This window comes from Asparagus officinalis, chromosome 9 (genome assembly GCF_001876935.1).
Source record: "Asparagus officinalis chromosome 9, Aspof.V1, whole genome shotgun sequence".
Taxonomy (NCBI): Eukaryota; Viridiplantae; Streptophyta; class Magnoliopsida; order Asparagales; family Asparagaceae; genus Asparagus; species Asparagus officinalis.
The window spans coordinates 49,364,284-49,391,545 of record NC_033802.1 but is presented as its reverse complement, the minus strand read 5'-3'; the positions used below and the strand labels follow the sequence as shown (position 1 = coordinate 49,391,545).

At 36.1% G+C, this 27,262-nt stretch overlaps 1 long non-coding RNA gene across 1 annotated transcript; it reads left to right on the top strand.

Moving 5' to 3' along the window:
• Window positions 15,484-16,954, top strand: LOC109824442. Its single transcript, XR_002242642.1, has 3 exons — window positions 15,484-15,768; window positions 16,024-16,116; window positions 16,614-16,954. It is a non-coding gene; the product is annotated as an uncharacterized LOC109824442 (long non-coding RNA).

The window sequence follows — 27,262 nt, the reverse complement described above, 5'->3', positions numbered from 1 at the left end:
TTACTATTTTCAAAAGAGTCCTAAACTTTTAAACATGTTCTTTGTTTTCAAGTTCACATCCCAGCTTCAGTGTAATCTTTCTCCTTGCCATAGGGACATTGTAAAGAGAGAGTTTTTACACCAATACTACTGTTGTGAGCTTGATCTTGTAGAGATCAACTGTGTGGGAGTTAGATCTTGTGGTGATCAACTGTGTAACTGTGAGATCTTATGGAGATCGTTGTGTAGAAGAAGTTCCGGTTTTCAAACCGGGTTGTGTAGTGGATTCTCCTCGAGAGTGGGGAACGGGGACGTAGGTCAGCGGGCTGAACCTTGTTAACACATCGCGCGTCACTTGGATAACGGTTTCTAACTCTATCTCATTTACTTTAGTTGTTCATTGTTGTGGTGTGTTGCTTGTCTTATTTTTATTGCACAATTATAGCCATAAGACCCTAATCACCCCCTCCCCCCCCCCCCCCCGGTCTCTATATTAGTTTTTGGTCTAACCACCTTAGAGAAAAGATTTTATGGAGGCTTCAATGAATGTGCATATGTTAGAGGGACAATCCACCACTAGACCACCACTTTTCACCGGTAGTAATTTTGCTTATTAGAAGGCTAGGATGAGGATTTACCTTCGTTGCATTGATCTTAACATTCTAGAACACATAGAGAATAAATATGTAGAAAAGTCCAAAGTCAGGAACATGACCGATGGAGAAAGGCACCAAGCTAATCTCAATGCAAAGGCTATGAACGTCTTAATTTGCAGTCTTTCCCCCAATGAGTATAATAGGGTTTCTACGTGTGCAACCGCATACGAAATATGGGTGAAATTGTGTATTACACATGAAGGAACCGCCCAAGTTAAGGAATCCAAAATCAGTGGGCTTATGCATGAATATGAGTTATTTAAGATGCTTTCTAATGAATCTATTGATGCTATGTTTTCTCACTTCACTAACATAATCAATGAATTGCATGGTCTTGACAAGCACTTGACTATCCAAGAGATGAACTACAAGATCCTTCGTTCATTGACTTCGGCATGGGAACTCAAAGCCACAGCCATAGAGGAAGCTCATGATCTTACTACTCTAGCTCTCGATGGCCTCATCGGCAAGCTTAAGGTTCATGAGAAGAAGCTCAAGGGAAAGGAGAAGGAGGAAGTGCCCCCAAGGAAAGTTGAGGAGCCATCACCAAAAATGAAGACCATAGCTCTCAAAGGAGCTAGTGATAACTCCTCATCATCATCGGATAGTGAAGTTGATTTTTCTAGAGAAGTGGCTCACCTCTCTAGAAGAATTTCTAGACTCATTAAAATGAATAAGAAGTTTAATCCCCGATCTAACAATAAATTTTCTTCACGTGTAGGAAAGTGCTTTGAATGCAATGAACCGGGTCATGTCGCTAAAGATTGCCCCAAGCTCAAGGAGAAATACTTGAAGTACAAGAAGAAGAAATCTATGTATGCCGGATGGGAGGAATCTGAACCAAGCAATTCGGATAGCAATTAAGAAGGAGCTAAGATTGCTCTTCATAATCCCAACATTTGCTTTATGGCTTATGAAAAGGAGGTAGTTTCTGACACTGAAAGTGAATCTTTTTATATGCAATGTGATCTAGCTACCGCATTAGAAGAATTAAACATTGAGTTTAAAAGGATGTCAAAAGAATTTTCTTCCTTTAAAAAATTACATGCTTCTTGTGATTTAAAACTTGAACAACTACAAACATCTCTTGCTTTAAAAGATGAATTGCTAGGGGATCTTGATTTTGAAAACAAACAATTAAGATCCAAGATTGAAAGACTTAAAATTTTGAGAGTGGTAGGATTAGACCCACTCATGCTTATGCTAATTATCATCATCATGAGAGAAATAGATTTCATAGATCTTATGCCTCTACACACAAAAGAAATTTTGTGTGCACATATTGCATAAAATATGGTCATATTTCTACTCATTGTAGGATTAAAGACAATCATGATTTTTATGGAATGACATGGGTACCCAAAGGTACCAAGCTTACTAACCACCAAGGACCCAAGATTTGGGTACCTAAAGTTACTACACATTCATCTCTTATAGGGAACATCACGAACACGATGTAGAGAGATGTGGTACATTGATAGTGATTGCTCACATCATATGACGGGCAACAAAGAGCTATTTGCAACCATATCAAAGATTGAAGGAGGTGAGAAATGTAAAAATCATTGGTATTGGATGCATTGGTAAGATACCCTCTCCCGTAATAGAAGATGTTTATTTGGTTAGTGGCTTGAATCATAATCTTCTTAGCATTAGCCAATTGAGTGATAAAGGTTTTGATATTTCTTTTAAACCAGACAAATGCATTGTTAGCTCAAATAGAAAAAACTATTTTTGTTGCTAATAGAAAATCTAATGTATACATTTTTGAGATGAATGAACTATTAGATCAAGATGTCAAATGCCTTGCGGCGGTTGATGAAAACCCTTGAATTTGGCATAAGAGGGTTGGACATGCGAACATAGAATTCATATCCAAATTGTCCAAGAGGAATTTTGTAAAAGGGTTAACAAACTTGCATTTCATCAAAGATACCACTTATGAAGATTGTGCTAAAGGTAAACAAACTAAGTCTACCTTCAAATCCATTAACGAGGTATCAACTTCTAAACCCTTGCAATTACTTCATCTTGATTTATTTGGTCCTATGCGTGTTACCTTTATTGGAGGCAAACACTATGTTTTTGTTATCATTGATGATTTTTCTCGTTTTATATGGACAATCTTTCTTGCAAATAAAGATGAATGTTTTGAAAAATTTCCGAATCATGTTAAAAGAATTGAAAATAAAAAAGAGTTGAAAGTTGTTAAGATAAGAAGTGATCATGGTGGTGAATTTCAAAATAATTTTTTCTATGATTTTTATGCTCATCATGGTATAACTCATGTGTTTTCTACTCCTAGAACACCACAACAAAATGGTGTTATTGAATGGAAAAATCACACCATTTAAGAGATGGCACGTACAATGATAAATGCGGGGCGAAAGCCGTCAATACGGCTTGCCATGTTTTGAATCGTGTTTTGATTAGGCCAAAGCTTAAGAAAACTCCTTATAAACTATTTTATGGGAAAACTCCACTTATTGGTTATTTTCGTATCTTTGGTTGTAAATATTTTATCTTAAATACAAAAAATCACCATGATAAATTTGATTCTAAAATTGATGTTGGCATCTTCCTAGGATATACACCTCAAAGTAAGGCTTATAGAGTCTTCAACAAACGCACTCTTGTTGTTGAAGAATCTATAAACGTTACTTTTGATGAGACTAATATTGGTTTACAAGTTGGTTTGCATAGGAAAGATGATGACGATGTTGAGGGAGGATTGGAATTTTTGCAAATAAATAAATCACCCTCAATAGAAGCTCAAAAGGATGGGAAAATAACAACATTCAAGAACAAGAGCAAGAAGAACACTCTATAGCATGGAAATTTGCACCAAATCATCCAAAGGAGTAAATAATTGGGAATCCTTCACAAGGGGTTCTAACTCGCTCAAAGGCTTTGAGTCAGTGTGGTAATGTTGTCTTCTTATCTCAAATAGAACCTAAAAAGATTAATGATGCTTTAAATGATGAATTTTGGATTTTAGCTATGCATGATGAAGTAAACAATTTTCGAAGAAATGATGTTTGGAAACTAGTTCCTAGACCTAACAATGCTAGTGTAATTGGAACAAAATGAGTTTTTAGAAATAAACTTGATTAACATGGTATTATAACAAGAAATAAAGATCGTTTGGTTGCCTAAGGGCTTGTTTGGATTAAGGGGAATGAGGGTGAAGGGAAGATATGGGAACCATTCACCTCCATTCACCTTGTTTGGGAACACTTAGGAGGTGAAGTTAATTTACCCTACTTCCCCTTGGTTCACCCCCTAATAGTATAAAATTTATTACCCCCAAATTGGGGTGTAACCAAGGGGAAGGGAACTCCCTTCCCTTCCCTTTCCTTCCCTTCTCCTAGTTTCCCTTAACTTCCCTTCACCCCCTACAAATCCAAACAGTCCCTAAGGATACAATCAAGAGGAGGGTATAGACTATGATGAAACCTTTGCACCGGTTGCAAGGTTAGAATCACTAAGGATACAATCAAGAGGAGGGTATAGACTATGATGAAACCTTTGCACCGGTTGCAAGGTTAGAATCAATTAGGATGTTTTTGGTATTTGGGTATAGACTATGATGAAACCTTTGCACCGGTTGCAAGGTTAGAATCAATTAGGATGTTTTTGGTATTTGCAAGCTTTAAAGATTTCAAATTATATGAAATGGATGTTAAAAGTATATTTCTAAATGGTTTTATAGAAGAGGAATTATATATTAAGCAACCCCCCTGGTTTTATGGATCATGCATTTCCTAATCATGTTTATCAGGTTCAAAAAGCTTTATATGGGTTAAAACAAGCTCTTAGAGCTTGGTATGCTCGCCTCTCTAGTTTTCTTCTTGCAAATGGTTTTTCTAAAGGGAAAATTGATAATACTCTTTTTGTGAGAAAAAGGAAAAATAATTTCATTTTAGTTCAAATATATGTTGATGATATCATTTTCGGTGCTACTAATGAATCTCTATGAAAGGATTTTTCTAAAGTTATGCAAGATCATTTTGAGATGAGCATGATGGGATGTTAGACCCTAGAGGGGGGGTGATTAGGGTCTTATGCTAATCTAATCCGATTATATGCCAATTAAAACCAATTAATAAGTTATCCTAGTAAGTATGAAATACCACAAGATATATGAGCTAGGATAAGCAATATAAACAATGAGATATATCTTATATGATGAAATATATATGCAAGGATATATAAACTAACACAAGGATAAACAATATGAACTAGATAGTGGATCATATAAATAATGAGCTAATGACAATGGCGACAAGAGATATAAACACAAGTATAAATAAACGCCAAAGCACACTCAAACACAAGATATGATCACGGAGTTCGGACCTTCCGTCCTACGTCTCCGCTCCCCACTCCCGGGGAGAAATCTACTATCACAACCGGGTTTTCTACGTTCACCCGAATAACGTTTACAACCACACTATATCGGTTTTTAACGATTACCGATCAACGTCCACTACTCACACTCGATTTTCTAGTTCACCGAAAACTTCACAACACACTCGGTTTTCTAGCTCACCGAAAACCTACAACACTCACAATGTAACAAATATGAATTTGTTCTCTACAATAGATGAGAACACAATTAAGCACAATTCAATGTTACAATCTCTCACAAACCATAAAATCAAATCTAAACTCAATATAAAACTAGCTTTAATAGAAATGATAATTAAACAATACAAAATGTAAAGCTAGAAAGAGTTTAGAAATTCTTCTCTGAAAAACAAGATGGAGAGGAGGATTGAAATGAAGTTCAGACACTGTGAATGATCTTCTCCACTTGTAAAACAATCTTCAAACCAAACAGACTTTGAACCCAACTAAAACCCTTTTCAAAAACTCTTTAAAATTTCTTCAAAACTCTTTAATGGGTTGCTTAAAATAGAAGGGGGTTTGGGAGTTTATATAGGAAAAGAAACAACAGCTAAAACTCAAAACCAAATCAACAAAAATCCCAGAAAATCAGGAAACAGATTTCTGTACAATATTACCGTTGGGAGTTCGGCGGTCGACCGACGAAATTTTTGGTCGACCGATGAAATCATTCGGTCGACCGACGAAATTTCCGGTCGACCGCGATCCAGATCGAAAATGAGAAAAACAAACAGAGACTTCATCGGTCGACCGGTGCGGTCGACCGATAGAAAAATCGAGCTCTCGGTCGACCGCATCGGTCGACCGACAAACTCTCTGCTGCCCACTGACTAAATAACATAGGTCCGGTCGACCGGTGCGGTCGACCGAGAACTGATATATGAAAATCTGATTTTGAAAACTGTTTTTCTGATTTTAAAACCCTGTTTAAAAATATCAAATAAATTCCAAAAAATATAAAACTTTGGGGAATGATTGTAGACATGATAATAAACATGCTACAATGACTGGTTTCCAAAAAGGACTTCCCAAATGAAAAATATCATCATTTTACAAAATAGTCCAAAACATGAAAACCTGAAAATTGATATTTTGATATTTTGACTTAAACAACATTTTGAAACCTTATGAAATGATTGTATAGACTTGATAAAAGATATAATATGTTGTTATGAAGTCTATAACCTAGAAATACAATATTTTCATAAAATTGCATATTCTATGCAAATATATTCAAAACACTAAATATGATTTCATTAAATATAAGCTTGTTAAAGGTGAAATCATATATAGGCATATAAACATGAAACAAAATAGTATTTTCCAATTCTATTCATTTGTTTCATAGTAAAACTTGAAAACTATCAAACCAAAACATATATGTATATATATAACTATATATATACAAAAAATAAAATTGCATATTCTATGCAATGTTTTCAAAAACACAATAGAAAATATGAAATATATAATTTCATATATATAATCATAAAAACTCAAAACACATGTATGTATATATATAACTATATATATATACGAAGAAACCAATAAATGTGTGTGTATAGATATTGAGCTTAACGTACTTAACACACATAATATAAATCCTAAACTAAATTACCCAAGCTTGATCTTGATCTTCATTGAGCTCAACTTGGTACACGTTGCGGATGAAGCTAAACTTGGATCTTGAACTTGAATTGTACGATGCTTCACTCCACAATTCCGCCAACCTCCTCTTGATATGATCGTGTAGGCTCAATCCATCCAACCTCCAACTACGTTGTTTGTCTATAATAAATAAGAAAACACAAATACTAGACAAATAACATTAGTGATAAATTATTTGTTAAACATTATCAAAACAAGAAGGCCAACATGGGAGAGCTCACATTCTTTCTCGGGCTCCAAGTCATGCAAACTAAGGATGAGATATTCATTTCTTAAAGCAAGTATGCTAGAGAATTGGTGAAGAAATTCACTTTGGAGAATTCTAAGCATGCATCAACTCCCATGAGTACAAGTGTCAAGCTTGATGCGGATGATAGTGGTGAGGATGTGGACCAAAAACTATACTGAGGTATGATAGATAGTCTTCTTTATCTCACCGCTAATAGACCCGATATCATGTTTAGTGTGTGTGCATGTGCACGTTTTCATCTTTATCTCACCGCTAATAGACCCGATATCATGTTTAGTGTGTGTGCATGTGCACGTTTTCAAGCTTCACCTAAAATATATCATTTAATTACGGTTAAAAAGATTATTAAATATGTTAATGGAACAATTGATCTTGGTTTATTTTATCCAAAAAGCACCTCTTTTGATCTTTATGGTTTTTGTGATGCCGACTTTGCCAGATGTAAGGTAGATCGCAAGAGTACGAGTGGTACATGTCAATTCTTAGGTAATTCTCTTATCTCTTGGGCTTCTAAGAAACAAAATTGTGTTGCCTTGTCCACTACAGAAGCAGAATACATTACCGTCGGCTTATGTTGTGCCCAAGTTTTGTGGATGAAACAAAGTTTAGTTAACTATGATTTGAATTTTCAAAATATAAAAATCTTTTGTGATAACACTAGTGCTATTAATATTTTAAAAAATTCGGTTTTGCATTCTAGAACCAAGCATATTAATGTGCGTCATCATTTCTTACGCGATCATGTAGAGAGGCAAGATGTATCCCTTGTGTTTGTTGACACAAAATCTCAATTAGCGGATATATTTACCAAGCCTCTTGGTGAAGATGATTTTTGTCGCATAAGAAATGGTTTGGGATCTATAAGCTATATTTATTTTGCTCCTATATAATGATTGGTTGTCATCATCAAAATGGACGAGATTGTTAGCCCTTATGTTTTGATGATGTTTTACAACCACCATTATCGGTACTAATTGCTTGTTGAGTGATATTGTAGTTAATATATATATCAAGCTTGTTAGTATCATGTATGGAGGATTGGATGGAATATGAGCTACAACGATGATATCCAAAGGAGGAGGAGGCATAGTGATGAAGCATTATTTATTCAAGAACTATAAATACAATGAGAAGCTTCATCAACTCAAGCTATATCAAGACTCAAAGAATTGTAATTCTATGTGAGGATATTAGCAAGTTTTTCTTTTCTCTCTAGTGCTAGAATATAGGCAAGTAGTTATAGATTTTATTTGAAGCTATTGGGATATCACACACATGTTTTCATACTTATATTTTTTGAGCCTTTTGACAAAATATCATTTTTCATAAGTATGAGTACCTATTCGCAAAATTCCCTTTCTAAAAAATTTGTTTTTAGTGTTAAAAACAATTTACAAAGTTACACAATTTTTGAAAGTCATTTAAATATTTTTACAGATTTTTAAAGAGTCAAAAATAGTTTTTAAAACAGTGTCAGCATGTATCAGTTCGCGGTCGACCGCCACGGTCGACCGCGCCTGTGTTCTTTTTCTGAGTGGGCAGCAGAAACTTTCGCAGTCGACTGTCACGATTGACCGTCAGCTCAAAAATTCCCACGGTCGACCGCAAAAGTTTTTGGAAAATTCTAAGTTTTAAAAGTGGCTCGCGGTCGACCGTGAGATTTTCACAGTCGACCGCTGCTTAATCCAACGGATGTTTTTCAGTACAGATTTGTAAATTTTTTCTTACGGGTTTTAGGGGATCTGGGTATGGGTTTTAGTAGTTGTTCTTTTTCCTATTTAAACTCTCATACCCCTCCTCTTTCAAGTGCTCTTGTCCATTGAAATCTCCTGCAAACTTATTTTACTGTTTTCAAAATAGGCCTAAATTTTCAAACATGTTCTCTGTTTACAAGTTCACATCCCAGCTTTAGTGTAATCTTTCTCCTTGCCATAGGGACATTATAAAGAGAAAGTTTTTACACCATTACTAAAGTTGTGATCTTAATCTTGTGGAGATTAACTGTGTGGGAGTTAGATCTTGTGGTGATCAACTGTGTAGATGTGAGATCTTATGGAGATCGTTGTGTAGAAGAAGTTCCAGCTTCCAACCGGGCTGTGTAGTGGATTCTCCTCGAGAGTAGGGAGCGGGGACGTAGGTCAGCGGGCCGAACCTCGTTAACACATTGCACGTCACTTGGATAATGATTTCTAACTCTATCTTATTTATTTTAGTTGTTCATTGTTGTGGTGTGTTGCTTGTCTTATTTTTATTGCACAATTATAGTCTTAAGACCTTAATAACCCCCCCCCTCCCTTCTAGGGTCCAACAGTATCAAGCTTGATGCAGATGATAGTGGTGAGAATGTAGAGCAAAAACTCTATCGAGGTATGATAGGTAGTCTTCTTTATCTTACCGCTAGTAGACCTGATATCATGTTTAGTGTGTGTGCTTGTACACGTTTTCAAGCTTCTCCAAAAACCTCCCATTTGATTATGGTCAAATGCATTATTAAATATATCAATGGTATAATTGATCTTGGTTTATTTTATCCTAAAAGAACCTATTTTGATCTTTATAGTTTTTGTGATGCCGACTTTGCCGGATGTAAGGTAGATCGCAAGAGTACGAGTGGTACATGTTAATTTTTGGGTAACTCTCTTGTCTCTTAGGCTTCTAAGAAATAAAATTGTGTTTTCTTGTCCACTACGAAAGCGGAATACATTACCGCCGGCTTATGTTGTGCCCAAGTTTTATGGATGAAACAAAGTTTAGTTGACTATGATTTGAATTTTTAAAATATAAAAATCTTTTGTGATAACACTAGTGCTATAAATATTTCAAAAAATTCTGTTTTGCACTCTAGAACCAAGCATATTGATGTGCGCCATCATTTCTTACACGATCATGTAGAGAGGCAAGATGTTTCCCTTGTTATATTGACACTAAATCTCAATTAACGGACATATTTACCAAGCCTCTTAGTGAAGATGATTTTTGTCGCATAAGAAATGGTTTGGGTTTATACACTATGTAAAAGTTTTTGTTTGTTTGCTTGGATTAGTTGCACATCATATGCATTTTTTGTTTACCATTTCCTTCACCCCATTTTGATGGTGACAAAGGGGGAGAGAAATCTCCTTATTTGTTACACATAGTTAGGGGGAGCTCATAAATAGCGGGAGCTACTATCTATAAGCTATATTTATTTCGCTCCAATATAATGGTTGGTTATCATCATCAAAAAGGAGGAGATTGTTAGCCCTTATGTTTTGATGATGATTTACAACCACCATTATCGGTACTAATTGCTTGTTGAGTGATATTATAGTTTATATATATATATCAAGCTTATTAGTACCACTTATGGAGGATTGGATGGAATATGAGCTACAACGAATATATCTAAAGGAGGAGGAGGCAATGTGATGAAGCAAATATTAATCAAGAACAACATATACAAGTGAAAGCTTCATCAGCTTTAAGCAATATCAAGACTCAAAGAAATCTATTCTTCTATACAAATAGGAGGATCAGAGAATTCCTGTTCATGCTACAGTAAATTGAACAGTAATTCTCTCTCCTCCCATTTGCATTCTGAACCCGAGCCCACCTCCAGCTTCTCTCAGATAACCGATTCAAATTTCAAACTTCCCCCTTCTCTCGGAATCCCCACACCTCACTCTCTCTCCCCTCTCTCTCCAGAAGCAACCCCTTCTCTAGGAATCCCCCCACATCCCTCTCTCCTCTCTCTCTCCAGAAGCAACCAGAAGCAAGAAGAGGGGGGAAATGGAGAAAAATCAAAGCAAGAAAAACCCCTTTCTCAGGCTTCTCACCATGGACAGCCTCTACCGCCTCCACGGCTGGAACGTCCGAGAGACCCCGAGGAGGGTATTCGACGCCGTCCTCTTCAGCAACGAGCTCGACATTCTCGCCATCCCTCCCTCCCTCTCTCTCAGTTCGCGGATCCCGAATCAAAACCCAAAAAAAAATAATGGCGAGCAAGCTCCAGCGTCTCCTCTCCTCTCTCCTCGAGTCTCCTATGCCAAAATTAGGGTTTCATAACGATCACCAATCTCCCGTGATGTTCGCATCTAAGAGGAACCTAAGCTCATCAACGCCGCAGCAACCTTCAGAGAAATCGAAGGTCGATTCTCCTCTCTCGCCTCCTCTATCGAACGATGGAGGAGTCGGTCTCGATGAAGATAGGACGAAGGAAGGAGAAGACGGAGGAGAGGACGACAGTGGCATTTTCATAAATAGAGCAACATGGGGCCGCGGCCAACTCGATTTGGGGATTGGGTGCGCAATGCACAGTGTCCTGATTTCTAACTGAAGAACCACGAAGGTGATCTTTTCTTATTTTTGATATTTGTTTTAGAAGAAACGTGAATTGAGGTGTTATGTAAATAAATTGCTGTTTTTAATATATCACAGGGCTCGCAGTCTCAATCGTTCTTTACATCGGCGCTCTCGAGCATGGAGAAAGTTTACTTGAGTAGAAATTTTTTTTAATGCTTGATTCCATTACTGCTATACTATGTTTTTATTTTTGTAAAATACCATATTGGACGTAGTCAATGATAGAAAAACGCCAATCTCGGGACTCAGACCCAATTTGAGTTGAATTCACCTCCTTGGCGTTTACGTTTCCGTCATCTTCCTCTTCAATATCCCTACTGTATATGGGTACGCAGAGTTGATGCGTCCTCACCGTGACCAAGAGTTCAGTTTCGGGAGGTTGTGCAAGTGATACCGCTAACGCTGCCAGTGCATCCGCATAAGCGTTCTGGAGGCGTGGGATGTATTCGATAAAAAATTCTTCAAAAGATTCTGCCATTCTGATGGCTTCCTGGTGGTATGGGATCAAGTCTGGATTCCTGACTTCATACTCTCCGCGAACTTGGTTGACTATCAGTTGAGAATCCCCAAAAGCTTCGAGATATTCGACCCCCAGCTCCTTGGCGAAACTGAGTCCAATGAGAAGTGCGTTGTATTCGGCTACGTTATTGGAGCACGGATTAGTCAGCGAATAAGCTCGAGGCATCACATGCTTTCCTGGGGAGATTAAGACAACTCCAACCCCGGAGGAAACTGTATAACCTCCCGGGGTTATTACCCTATTAACTGACCTTGAGGCACCATCGAAATATAATTGCCATACTTGTTGGTGTGATGTAGTATTAACCTCATGGGTTTCATCCGGCAAGTCATCATATACTTCTGCCGCATCTGCGGTCGGGTTTGCCGCCAAAAGATCACAAATCGCTTGTCCTTTGATCGACTTCTGCTGCTTGAAATGCAAATCATATTGGGACAAGGCCGGTTGCGTCATAAACACCCGTACTGGATTAACGTTGGAGATAACGTAGATCGTCTGTCCCACTAGGTAATGCCGCATCTTTTGCATCGCAAATACCAATGCAAGGCATTCTTTCTCAATCATCGGATATCGAGACTCAGCGCCTACCAAGGTCCGACTGAGGTAATAAACTGCCTGTTCGTGACCGTTATCGTCGTCTTGTGCTAGCAAAGCACTTATCGAATGGTTCATCGCCTTGATGTAAATCAAGAACGGTTTACCCGATTTCGGTGCAACAAGAACAGGAGGATTTGTCAGATATGTCTTGATATCCTCGAGTGCCTTTTGGCAGGCGTCGTCCCAAATAAATGACACACCCTTCTTGTTTAGCTTAGAAAATGGTTGGCACTTCCCAGAAAGGTTTGAGATGAACCGCCGGATGTAAGCTAGCCGCCCTTGCAATCCTCTGAGTTCTCTTAGATTCCTCGGAGGCTGCAATTCATGTATCGCCTTCACCTTATCGGGATCGATATGTATACCCTTAGTGGTGACGACGAACCCAAGGAATTTTCCGCTGGACATTCCAAATTGTATAACTATTCTCTATAAGAATTATCAAAGTATGTCTTTTATAGTAATCAGTCTTTTAATTTGATATTTGTTGATTGACCTTCACAAATTGCTCATAATTCTCTATCCCAAGATTTCCTCTTTGAAAAGAAGAAAACTGCAGGTACTTTCTCTGATTTTATTTTGTGTGGGTTTTTTGCAAATTCAGGCGGAGTTACTGCCAGTTATTTTGAGTGGGTTTACGTAAACTATTACTTGACTAGCATCATCTCTGTGTATTATAATGAAGGCTTAAAGCAACTTCCTCAAAGCAATCTGATGTTTCACTTTCACATTCACTAGAATTTTGTTTCCTAGAATTTTACTTTATGGAGTTTATATTTGCTGATAACTTATCCCTGTTCTACATTGAATATCAAATTGATGTCCTTCTCTCATGCACTTCCATCACTAGCTTTTTTTTTTTTAATTTTCCTCCTTTGCTAGACCTGAGATTTTGACAACACTGCAGTGTTTTAATATAAATTTCCATGAAAGTTGTAATCAAATGCTTGTGCTGATGAGAAACATAACTGAAAAACTATTGTGCTTTAAACTAATAATACAGATTTCAAACAATTCTATGGTGATTGGTGATGAATTTGAGCATAGTGATTGAAATATAAATCATGGTGATGAATTTGAGCTAAATTCTAATTTTTTGCGCCTTAGATTGTTATTTTTGGATTATTTAGTTACTTCTTTTAGCATACTGAAGATGCTAATTTCTATTTATAATGATTAAATTTGATTTAGCTAATCTTAATAGTGCCTAATTCTGATCATATACCTAAACCTTATGTTTAAACTTGATTTAGGTAATATTTTTTGCTGAACAAAATGTGATTTAGGTAATATGTTTAAACTTGCAGCAAGATGAGCAAGTAGATTCATCATCTTCTGATTCTTCTTATACTCATCCTGAACAAAATGTGAGCTTTTTATATATACTTTTTGAAAATTTTGTTTTTTATTTATTTTGAAAATATTCACAATCTTTATTTATTTTGAAAATATTCACAATCTCTCAAGGATATCCAAGTTGTGATCGTGTCATCTGAGAATGTGCCTTCAAGTATCAACAGGTGAACACAAATAAAAAAATTCCTTAAAAATTCATTAAAATTGCTGGATTATAATTCCTTAAATTTAGTGATCATAACCCTTTGTTGAACAGTATTGATTGATTATGAGGATTTTATGTCCTGATTGATGATATTTAGTGATGGAAATTGCAGGTGGATTCAAATCAAAGTCTTCTTTGATGATGTAATGATTTTGTCATATCTGTTCTGTTTACTTCAGATCAAAGTCCTCTTTTTCTTCCATAGGCTTCTGACTCCAAAGACCTCGAAGACAAAGACGACAATGTATCTCTTCTCAACTCATTTTCCAATTTATTTTGAATTTCTTGGAACATAATGTAATTTTTGAATTTTTTTGATTTTCAATTATTTTATGCTTAATTATTTAAAATTGAGTTATTTGTAATTTTTAGGTTGAACACTCTTAGGGGTAGATTGATTGAGTAATTATATTGTTAGATTAAGTGATATTTAGTGGAATGTGTAGTTCCTTCAATCATGTTAGCGCTTACAGTCAAAATAGTACACTCTCAAAAGAACCTAGAAAAAAGAGTTGTTGCATAGAGAGAAAGAAAAGAGTAAATGAAGCACAAGAGACTTATGCGACATTGGAATTCTGGAAATTCTATGGTTTATCTGATTACAAGAAATGTGAAGCCTTAATTACTTTCTCAGTTTACTTTCATATTTATTTCTTAACAGACAAATTATGTACATATCATCCCTGCCCAAATGTTATAGTATGTATGGTAGATAATATTTTGCATGAATTTAAACAACTAATGTACGTGATGATCATAAGCTAACTGAAGTCAAATTATGTACATATCATCCCAGCCAAAATGCTGATTTCGTTACTGAAGTCAAAATGAATTAAGATAATGCTTAAAAAAAGAAGCCTGAAGCAGTTTGCTGGTAAAACTTGAAGAACAAAAGAGTTGACATTTAGCCCTTTTCATTAGCAGTATTATGAATATATAATATAATGTCACACAAAATCATTATGTCGGAACAGTTACCATAATGGAAATAATGTCACATCTTGTGGGTATGTTTTAGCATATTTATGCCTACACCAGCAGCAGCAGAGAAAAAAAGAACAAAATGAACATTAAGCGAGAAATTAGAATTTTGAGGATTTAACCAAAAGGTTGTGCAGACAAGGATAAAAGAATGACAACAGAACTCCATGCAAAAATTTACCTTTCTATGAATTTTAATTTTCAATTGGTTTTCTTCTAAATATAAAGAGCCCATGTGTGCGCAAATTGAACACTTATGTCTGTTATATGTTACCTGCCTGCAAAGTTGAAGAGAAATGTCAGAAAATGCAAAAAACTACAGAAAAGGCCAGCACAGTAAAAAATTCAGAAAATATATTTTCTGGAAGCAAAGTAATGCATGAATGTAACAATTATTAAAGGAAAAGTAAACAGTGTGATTCTATTTAAAGGAAAAGTAAACACGTGATTCTTCTTATACTCATCCTGAACAAAATGTGAGCTTTTTATATATACTTTTTGAAAAAATATATGCATAGTTCAAAGAAATTGATGGTTCATTAACATGTTGCACTTACTTTTATTTTTATTTTGTTCTTTAAAAACAGTTGAACAACACATTCAATATATGAGTTATCTATTTAATAAATGATAACACCATCTTCTGCAATTATAGGATTACTTTTTCATATGCAATGTGCAAATCATTAGAGTTGTGAAGGAACTAGATTGGCGTTATGTTGGATGTCGAGATTGTGCAAAAAAAACAATCAACTTCAGGACAAGTCTGTTGCAAATCATGTAATAGGGAAGTAGTGGCTCAAATCAGGTACACATTCATATGCATATTTCATAGTCATAATTACAAAGCACATGCAATATTATTTTCAATCATTACCAAGTCTATAATTACATAAATCAGGTACAAAACTATAAAGTGAAATATAGTTCAGCAATTATGACGTTTCTACAATTTGTGCTCTTAAATAAAAAATTATACAATATAGTAATAATTTTGAGATTTTTGAGTATTTTTGTTTGGTGATTGTGCTTATTTATCTTTTTTGTTTGATTTTTTTTTTAGAAAATAGTAGGTAGTCAGATTTTTAAGATCAGTTTGTCACAAGCTATTAAAAACAAATGGCTGGAGATCGGGAAACAATTGGTCTCGAGAAAGGTATGATTTTTGATTAAATTTTGTAGTATAATTTTGAGGGGAGGTATGATTTGGTTAATGATGGCTAGGGATGGTATAACCATGAAGATTAAAACAAAAGTTTCTAAATTTCGTCAATAACAATTACTGATCATTTTTTAGAAATTTTGGGGAGCTTTTATTGAGGAGAAAATAAAGATTTCTTTTGCCGTAGTTGGCGAGAGAATGAACTATTAATATGTGCTCAGATCTGAATATTTCCTCTAAAGTAATAAACTATTGATATGTGCTCAGATCTGAAGATTTCCTCTGTCAAAATTTTGTTCATTTTCTACTTATTTCTGTTTAACATTAATAACAAATCTTTGAAAAGACACATTAATAAAGAGATTATTATACTTAGTTGATGATTTATGGTAGTCAATTTTAATATTTGAAAATATTTTTTTGGACAGGTCAGTTTCATATTTTATAATTTTTCTGTTAGAATCAGTGATAATGAACTTCTATGTTTTCAGGTGACGGAGAAGGTCGTTAAGAACATCTCGGAGTAGGAAATTTCCACGCCTACATAATCCAAGACCCCATTTAAGCCTGTAATTGTTCTATTTCAGGTTTTGCTCTTATTTCTCTTCTTTTTACTGGCTTTGTTTCTTTTTCCCCCCTAATGATAAATATACGATATTATAATGTTTGTCTTTGAGACACGATATAGTTAAGAGGATAGTTTGCATTATTTTGTATGATGAACTAAAATATGCATCAAGAGATAACTCCTTCGTAAAAATTCATGATTGGTTGTCACTCAAGTGACTGATTCATGAATATATGTTATATTGAATGTAGAGTTTTGTTGCTATATTGTTTTATTAGGCCATTATGTGTGAGTTGTTGGAATAGTATTGTTATATTTGCACCATACAATATTATTAGGCATCAATTTTCCAATTGCAACTCATTTGAAGGTCTTCATAGTTGCTAGCTATAAGAATAATTTTGTATAAAAATAAAATTGAGATCAAACAACATTAACGAATTGTAGAAAAGAGGCGAGGGCCGTGCTTGGCACGGGGTACACACTAGTGTAATTCTATGTGAGGATATTTGCTAGTTTTTCTTTTCTCTCTAGTGCTAGAATGTAGGCAAGTAGTTGTAGATTTCATTTGAAGCTATTGGGATATCACACACGTTTTCATACTTATACTTTTGAGCATTTTGTCAAAATATTGTTTTTCACAAGTATGAGGACCTATTCGTAAAATTTCTTTTCTAAACAGTTTGTTTTTAGTATTAAAAACATTTTACAAAGTTACACAATGTTTAGAAATCAATTGAGTATTTTTATAGATTTTTTAAAAGAGTCAAAAACTGTTTTAAAACCTATTTTGTCATGTATCTGTTTGTAGTCGACCGCCACAGTCGACCGCCTTGAGTCTAGAGACTCAGAATGTTTTTCAGAGGCTTTTTTTTTTTTTGTACGGTCAACCGGATGCAGTCCAGAGACTCATTATGTTCTTCAGAGGCTCGCGATCGACCGTGGCGGTCGACCGTATGAAGTCCAGAGAGTTTCGTGGTCGACCGTCACGGTCGACCGGCTGAAGTCCAGAGCCAAAATAAGTTTCTGTAGTTTCGCGCGGTTGACCGCAAAATTCCCACGGTCGACCGTCGTTCACCCTAACTGGTTTTTTAGTACAGTTTCGGAAATCTTTTTTTACGGGATTTGGGGAGATTTGGGTATGGGTTTTGGCAGTTGTATTTTCTCCTATTTAAACCCCTCATACCCTTCTTCTTCAACCTGCCCCAAGCATTTTAAAAATCATGAGTTTTGCTATACTGTTTTCAAAAGAGCTGAACTTTCAATCCTGTTTTTCTCTATTTTCAAGTTCACATCCCAAGCTTCAAGTGTGATCTCTCTCCTTGCCATAGGGTTACTATAAAGAGAGAGATTTTACACAATTTACTACTGTTGTGAGCTTGATCTTGTGGAGATCATTTGTGTGGTAGTGAGATCTTGTAGAGATTGTTTTGTAGAAAAAGTTCCGGCTTTCAAACCGGGTTGTGTAGTAGATTCTCCTCGAGAGTAGGGAGCTGGGACGTAGGTCAGCTGACCGAACCTCATTAACACATCATGCGTCACTTGGATAATAATTTCTAACCCTATCTCATTTACTTTGATTGTTCATTTTGTGGTGTATTGCTTGTTTCAATTTTTATTGCATTATTATTTCCTTAAGACCCTAATCACCCCCCCCCCCCCCCCCCCCGCGGAGATAGTTCGAGAGGTTGTGCTCTCGAGGAGGGGGAAGGAGCCTGCTGGAACATCCGGCAAAGGAAAACAAGTAGCTGCAGAGGAGAAGGAAATTCTTCCAACCGATGAAGAAGAGACCTCCGAAGAAGGCTTTGTCGGGGTTGAAAGCACCAGGGCTGAGGGCGATGAAGAGGAAGAGGATACATCGGGCCTTCCATCATCTTTCTTTACCAGAGGGGGTTCGAGCTCACCCATTGCCCGCCAGACTTGCTAATTTGATTAGTCCAAGTCTCCAATGGCTTCGAAGAAGCCTAAGCAAAAGATCATGTTTACTCATCCTCACAAGATGACAGTCGATCTTCCAGGTGGGGTTAAAGAAGAAGAAGAGGAGCTTACCGAAGCTAGCCTTGTCCATTGGAAATGATCTCGACCTTCAACTTAGGCCGAGACTCAAGCTCAGACTACCACTTCTCCACGGGTTGAATTGCGTACCAAGTTTCGACAGGAAAGACCTGTCATTGTTGAAGAAGCTCGACCTATGAAGCGGAAGAAGGTAACGCACAAGCCATGTACCGAACTACCTTCATTTGAAGAGGAGCAGCTCGTCGACCTTCCTATTGAAGAAGAAGGTAATATCTTACTTCTATATAGCTTCTCATACTTAATTTTCAAGTTTACTGAATATATCCCTATTTTTCTTTTTTTATAAGGGGTTTTGAAGAAGGTGAGCTTCCGTACGAGCCTACTTCTCCCGGCTTACTCACTCTGAAAGATCAAGCTTCACTCAACAAATGTGTGAAGCTATTAGTGAGGAGCCTCTGAGCACTAAAGCTGGTGCGGATACTGGTGTTCAACCTGACCCTACCATCAAACTTACCATAACAGCCTCCAGCGCAGGTATATCCTATCCAGACTCTACCTTATTCATGTGGCAGCTCAAAGAGTTGAACGATTCAGAACTCGTACCTCCTCTAATCATTTCTACGTGTCATGCTCTTATAGAGAAACTAAAGGAAGCGAGCACAAGTGTTGAGGCTACAAGATCTGCTGGAGCAACTGAAGGTACATCTGATTTCCACTTGACGTGAATTCTTACTTTTCCTCTTGTGCTTAAAATTTAGCTTACGTTGTAAATGTTATGATGGAAGGATCAGCTGAAGAAGAGGCTGCCCATGATGCTAAGATCGGGGATTTTGATGAACACGCCCTTGATATGGACCTCTCTAAAGATGACCATAAGTTAACCTCCAACTTGTTATCGGGGAAAACTCCTGGTGAGGCTGTAGGACCAACTGCTAAAGCTAGTTCATCTGCAGGTATGGATCTTATCCCGAAGTCATCTTTCCCCATTTGTTAGTTTTTGGAATAACCACATGGGAGTTTTGATTGTTGGACTAGCTATTGGTGCTGATACGGCTACAACCTCTGGGGCTTCTGAACAGCTCGAGGTCTTAGGCACTTCGGGCTTGGAGCATGCTACTGCTGGAACTCCACCCTCTACTCTCTAACCTGAAGCTGCCGTTCTCTTAGATCCAATGCTTATGGAGGCCTCAACTGGAGTTATGGTTAGCCCTGCTATTCAAGTTGCAAAACCAAGTGAACATTGACAATTGTCGTATCCCAACAACCTTCAGCCATTCATGAAGCTGAGTCAACAAGGTGGAGGCAAGAACACCATGTTGAGGGTTCTTCTGTCAGCATCGGTATGCCTCCTCCTACCATTATTTTCAGAACCCTGAATATTGGACTCCCGTTAACGACTTTTGGGAGTGCTTACTTTTCCTTCTTTTATTGTAGCACCTCCTTCATCTTTGTATAACATGATTAAAGCGTTGATGTCGGATGAAGATCTAGATAGGGCCATGATTAGCACAGAGCTCGTCATCTTTACTTCTTTCCTGAGTGGAATGATTGACAGGGTCCTTCACGGAGGATTGCCTTTCAATAGCTTTAGGCATCTTCTTGATCGACACGTGTCAAATATCCAGGAAGAAGGATATGGTGACTTGGCGGACTCCATTGCTACAGATTTGGCTCATTTAGAGCAAGAGCTTAACAAGTTGAGGGAGCTTCAGGCTGCTGGTGCTTCCTTATACGTAGCTGCTCACCTGGAGTCAAGGCTGAAGGCGTGGCACGACACCCGAGCATCTATGAGTTGAACTCAGAAGACTACAGGGTCGTGTAAAGCAGATGGAGCTGGGACTTGCCAATAAAGCAAGAAGGAGGCTCAACTTGCATCTATCTCTCGAGTCGGGCCATGCAGAAATAGCTTGACTTGAGCAAGAACTTAGGGAAGCCAAGGAGGCTCAAGCCATCCGGGAAATGGACATGGCTGGTATGGAGCGTGCTGATGCTCAGATGTTCGAGAAGTTGAAGCTCGAGAGAGAGGAATTGGCTAAGAAGGAGAACGAGGTTGCACAGGCATTGGCCGCTACCAAAGACTCCATCAAAGCTGATTTGCAGACTGAACTTGAACAAGTTTACGTAGAGGAGCTCTCAAAGTTAGAGAAGCAAATTCGTAGTCAACAGCTCTCTGCAGACTAATCACAATATGTTTGTACTCTATGATTTTACTTCATCAATAAAATGAAACTTTTGATTAGTGTATTTTTATTATGATTAATCATTCTATTTAGAATAAATAAACATAATATTCATAGGATTTTTGGCAAACCCTCAGCCGTTAAGGTATTTGATGAGCTTTTACCAACTACCGTTTAAGTTGGACTAGCATGTGGATTTTCTAGGTCCGTTCCACATGTGATGTTATGCTAAAAGAATGAGCTCTCTTAGACTTAGTGTTATGATATTGAATACGTAGACTTCATCATTATTATGGGAATAGGCTATCCGACAACATGTGTTAGAATGGGAAAAATAAAAATTCCAAACATTTATTCTTTAAAATCAAAAATGTTTTGGCATCCAAACACTCTTGGTGCCGAAGAGTTTAGAGACATGACCCCTATCAATGAATTCTAAAGCCCTTGGGTTATGAGGGTGAATATAGTGCATGTGTGCGGTCATAGCAATAATTATGCAAATAGCACATCCTATTGCAATAAGTGCAATGGAATGGATGAAGTTGTTTTTGTTGACTGTCTAGTTATACTCGAGAAACATTTTTAAACAAAGTTGGTCTTTTTAAAATATTTTGCGATTTTAAAACTTTTCGCAAATCAAAATTTTTTTTTGCTAAATGACCAACTCTACCACAATAATCACACTTATACACATTGGCATACTTAGGATGAACAGTTAATGTATGTGTGTGTGTGTGGTGATGATACTTTATGAGATGCACAATGAGTATTAATATTGGCATTTTTGGGTTTTTGTGCATCATAGAAAAATTTAGCAAGATGGCATTTACGATCACAAATAGTGCATTTATAAACTTTTCTATACATATGTGCATAGTGAGTGGGTGATTTTGCATTAGTAACTTGTGACTTAGCACATATGTCCTTAAGTTTCTTATTGTTATCAATACATTTATTAAGGGTTGAATCTAAAGAAGATATGTGGTTTTTCATATGATCCAACTCATCGTTTTGCACATATGCATTGGCTTTAGAAATAGAACAAACATGATCACTTTTAAAAAAATTAAATTTATTTCTTATTGTTTATACCTCTAACATGGAATCCTTCTTATCTTTATACAAGCTAGCATTATCCAATTTTAATTTTTTATTATTTTCTTTAAGAATTACATTTTCATTAGCAATGATGTCAAATTTGGATGCTAGCGTCTCATGATCGGATTTCAAAATAACATGCTTGGTTTTTAAATCTACAAAATTATGATGCAATTTATTGTAGGAATGCATTAATCTCTCATATGCACAAGCGAGTTCATTAATAGAAAGTCCATTTTCGAGATCGGACTCGCATACCTCACTAGGGTTATCGCCTAGTGGTCGTGTGCATGATGAAGCTCCAATTGTACTTGAAGTGGAATCTGCCAAAACACGTCGTATTTCTTCTAAGTTTGCTTGATGTGCTTCTATAAATTTTCATAATTTATAAGCACTATCAAAAGAAGCAAGTTTGTTAGAAATGGATGAATTAAAAGCATTAAGAAAGAATTCTAACAAGAGCTTGTTCATTGTAAACATTCTTTTATCATTATTACTCTACTTGGATTTCTCTAAAGTGGGTACAATATAAACATAATCAATTATTTCCCATAAATAGATATGTTTAGATCTAACAAATAGTTTTAAATCCAACACACCATTGAGCATAAGGGAAATTATTTAATTTTGGAGCAATATTAATGTCATTACCTAAACTAGGTGCACCGTGTAAATCCATAAAGACTATACAAGCAATGAAAAAATAATCACAAAAACTAGATTAGCAATAATACAAAGCGATGATCTTTGACTGTAGGCTAAGCCACAAATCAAAGAGCACCAAGCTCTGATACTAATTGAAAGTACCCTAGAAGGGGGGTGAATAAGGTAATTACTAATCTAATCTGATATTGATGCCAAATTAAAACTTATTAACCAATATCCTAGCAATGATGATATAAACAATAATATAAGCAAAGATATATAATAAAACAATAAGTGATATAAACTATAAGACAAAAAGGTGATATGGAAATATATACAAGAATAAGTGTGCCAATGCCAAACACAAACAAGTAATATGATCACAGAGTTCGGTCAATCATCGACCTACGTCTCCGCTCCTCACCTCGAGGAGATTCTCCACTATCTCAAATAACTACACAATCGGTTTTTAAAGCTCACCGAAAACTTTTACAATACACATGTTGTTAATCCCATAATACACTCCTCTAAGTGTTGGCCTACCAGTGCCACATTTCTCAAGTGCTTGGAATTACTATCTCTCCCTAGGCTTTTGCAACCAAGCCACTCCTCTTGGAATTAACTCTGGTCTCTCTCAACCACTCCTCTAAGTGTCCTTATGCATTACAACGTGTTACAATAAGTGCAAATAAATGTTTTGTTCTCCAACAAAGATGAGAATGAATTTTAAGCATGCTCTCAAAGATATACTCTCACAACCCAAGTATATTATATGTAAAATACTTAAGCTCAAGTGGTCGTGTGTATAAGTAACGAGTATAATGAAATATAAACTCAAATCAATCTAGCATAAATATATGAGAATCAAAATATCAAATAGCTAGAAGATGAGTTTAGAAAAACTTCACTAAAACAAGCAAGAGAGAGGTTGAGATTTGAGGTTGAGATCCTCAAGAATGATGTTGCGGTGATTCTCATGTGAGACTCTCTTCACATAAAACAAACTTGATTTTTCTTAAAAAAACTTTAAACAAAACTACCAAAACTCTTTTTTAAACTTTCTTAGTGAAACAAAAAAGTCATGAGGCATATATATAGCCTATCTAACAAAACAACCCAAAAACTAGTCGTTACTGCAATCTGATCGTTGATCGGTCAACTTGTCGAAAGAATCAGTTGACCAGTCATTCGACCGTTGGCCAAAAACTACAAAATCAGCACACCATTGATCGAGTGATAAACAACATCAGTTGACTGGTAAGACATGATCGGTCGATTGATCACTTATGATCAGTCAGCTGATTTGTCTAAAAACTCAGACGCACATATTCTGCTAAAAAACTAATTTTGTAAAATCAATTAAATATAACAAATCAACTCTAAAAATAGTAAAACTTGGGGAAATATTTATATACATGAAAATAAACATGTTAAAGAAGAAAAATTTGAAATACCATTTTCTGATTGTGAAAACTTACTATTTTGCAAAAAGTTCAAAATACGTGTTTGTTAAACACTTGATTTTGATGAAATTATTCCAAACAAGTTTTAAAACATTTTTCAACAGATCAGTAGACTTGAGGAAAGATATAAAATAGTGTCGTTAAGTCTATAATCCAAAAATGGCGATAAATCAAAAACAAATATGTGTGTGTAGTTTGAGCTTTAAATATAACACATAAAGTAAAGCCTAAACTACAAAACTATATACCCAAGCAATTTAATCTTTAAAATGGCTTGATCTTGGTAGCACATGAATTGATAATGTCGTTGATTTGAATTGCGATAGCTTCATTCCAATTTCCTTCAAACTCCAAGAATATCATTGTTATGCTCAAATCCAACCTGAATACATGTTAGATGAAAACACAAATGTTAGAAACCAAGATTAGAAATTATTTGTAAATCATCAAAACAAAATTAGACAATAGGCTCATAAACATGAGACCTAACAACCTTGATGCAGTTAAATATCCTGAGTGGTAATAAGCTATGGTGGGCGAATTTTTAGTTCTCTAGAAAACTCATATCTGGTTCTCATTCCCCTAACTCTAGGCAAGACCCCTATCAGCTACAAGTGGACCTACAAGGTCAAGATGAGAGCAGACATGACTAGTGAGCAACACAAGGCTAGACTAGTTGTTAAGGGCTTTACATAATAATATGTTGTTGACTATCATGAGACGTTAGCTCATGTTGCCAAAATGACCACCATACACACACTTCTCACCATGGCTATAGCTCAACAATGGCCAATGCATCAGACGGATGTCAAAAATACCAACCTACATAGCAATATCTCTGAGAACATCTATATGACTCCACCCCCCAGATTTCCCCACTCCAAAGGCCTTGTGTGTCATCTATGACATGCCTTCTACGGTTCAAGCAAACACCTTGTGCATGGTTTCCCAATTCGCAAGCCGCCAGCTTTACCCCCGAATGAGAATGATCCAACCATGTTATCTTCTTCACTAGCGGGCACCACACAATCCATCTCCTTTATGTTGACGATATCATCATCATTAGTGACTATCCATCCACCATCACCAAAATCAAATCTTATCTCCAGCAAGAGTTGAGATAAAAGACCTCGGTGACCTACACTACTTTCTCTGAATAGAGATCGCTCAAATATCTCGCGGTTATCATATATGTCAACAAAAATTCACTATAGACATTATTGCTCGAGCAGCGGTAATGGATCCTAAACTATGAACGCCAAAGCACACTCAAACACACTATATGATCACGGAGTTCGGACCTTCCGTCCTACGTCTCCGCTCCCCACTCCCGGGGAGAAATCCACTATCACAACCGTGTTTTCTATGCTCACCCGAATAACGTTTACACCTCACAGTGTCGGTTTTCAACGCTCACCGAACAACGTTCACTCCTCACACTCGGTTTTCTAGTTCACCGAAAACTTCACAACACACTCGGTTTCTAGCTCACCGAAAACCTAACAACACTCACAATGTAACAAATATAAATTTGTTCTCTACAATAGATGAGAACACAATTAAGCACAACTCAATGTTACAATCTCTCACAACCCTAATATACTATGTATGCAAATACAATAAGCTCAAGTGGGTGTGTGTAAACAATGAGTGAAATCAAATCAAATCTAAACTCAATATAAAAGCTAGCTTTAAAGAATGATAATCAAATAACTAAGCAAATGTAAAGCTAGATAGAGTTTAGAAAACTTCTCCAATAGATGACAAGATGGAGAGATGGAGATTGGAGCCCAAATAAGAAGATGATCTCCTCCACTTGTGAAAACTTCTTCATAAACCAAAACAAACACTAACACACTTAAACCCTTGTTTAAAACTCTTTAAACTTGTTTAAAACATTTCTTGAGTACCCTTAGAAGTATGAGGGCATGGAGTATATATAGGCTCATGAAACAAGCCAAAAAACCCAAGAAAACCAAGCAAAAAGACAAAAAAACGGATATATCAAAATCTAAAAAATATAGCCGTTATGCTACAGTAACCGCGTCCAGAGACATGTACGGTCAACCGGTCCGGTCGACCGGAGTTACTGTAGCAGTGCGCAGCTGTTTTGTAAAATCAATTTAAAATAGTAAATGAACTCCAAAAATTATGAAATTTTGTGGGAATGTTCTAAACATGTAGCATAACATGTCAGAGAAAGAATTTCTGAAAAATATTTTCCCAGTTGAGAGAAATAAATATTTGAACACAAATTTATAGTTTCTGAAAAACTGCTGACATACACGATTTTGTAAAATCAATTGGGAACAGTAAATAAACTTCAAAAATAGTAAAATTTTGAGGGAAGTTTATAAACATGTAGATAAACATGTCAAAGAAAGAATTTCTTAAATACCACTTCCCATTTATGAAAACTCATCTGTTTTGTAAAATATGCACAAACATGCACGAATGAAACACATGATTTTGTAAATTCCATTAAACATAACAAATCAATTCCAAACTTGATGAAACTTTGCGAAATGTTTATAAACATGAAGACAAACATGTTAGAGAAATAATTTCTCAATTTTCATTTCTCAATTGTGAAAACTCATTATTTTGTAAAAACATGCATGAATATGAATTTGTTAAGAACATGTTTTTGACAAAAAGAGTTTAAACGCATATTAAAACTTTATGAAATGTCTTCATAAACATTATAACACATGAATATAAAGTAAACATGGTCAATAAAACAATATCACAAAGTTTTCTCAAAATAGCTCATTTTGTGAGAAAATCCAATATTGTGTGTGTATATGATATTGAGTTTAAAGTATTAAACACACATAATATAAACCTATAGTAAATTTACCCAAGTTTGATCTTGATCTTCATTGTAGCTCAACTTGGTATACATGCGGATGAAGCTTGAACTTGATCTTTAACTTTGAATTGGAAGGCTTCACCGACATTCCGCCAACCTCCTTTGGATATGATCATTGAAGCTCTATTCCATCCATCCTCCAACAACGTTGTTTGTCTACAATACATAGGAATGCAACAATATTAAATGTAAATTGTTTGTAAATCATCATCAAAACAAGAAGGCCAACAATCTCCCCCTTTTTGATGATGACAAACAATTTACAAAAAGAGATATATGCATGAAGGAAATGAATATA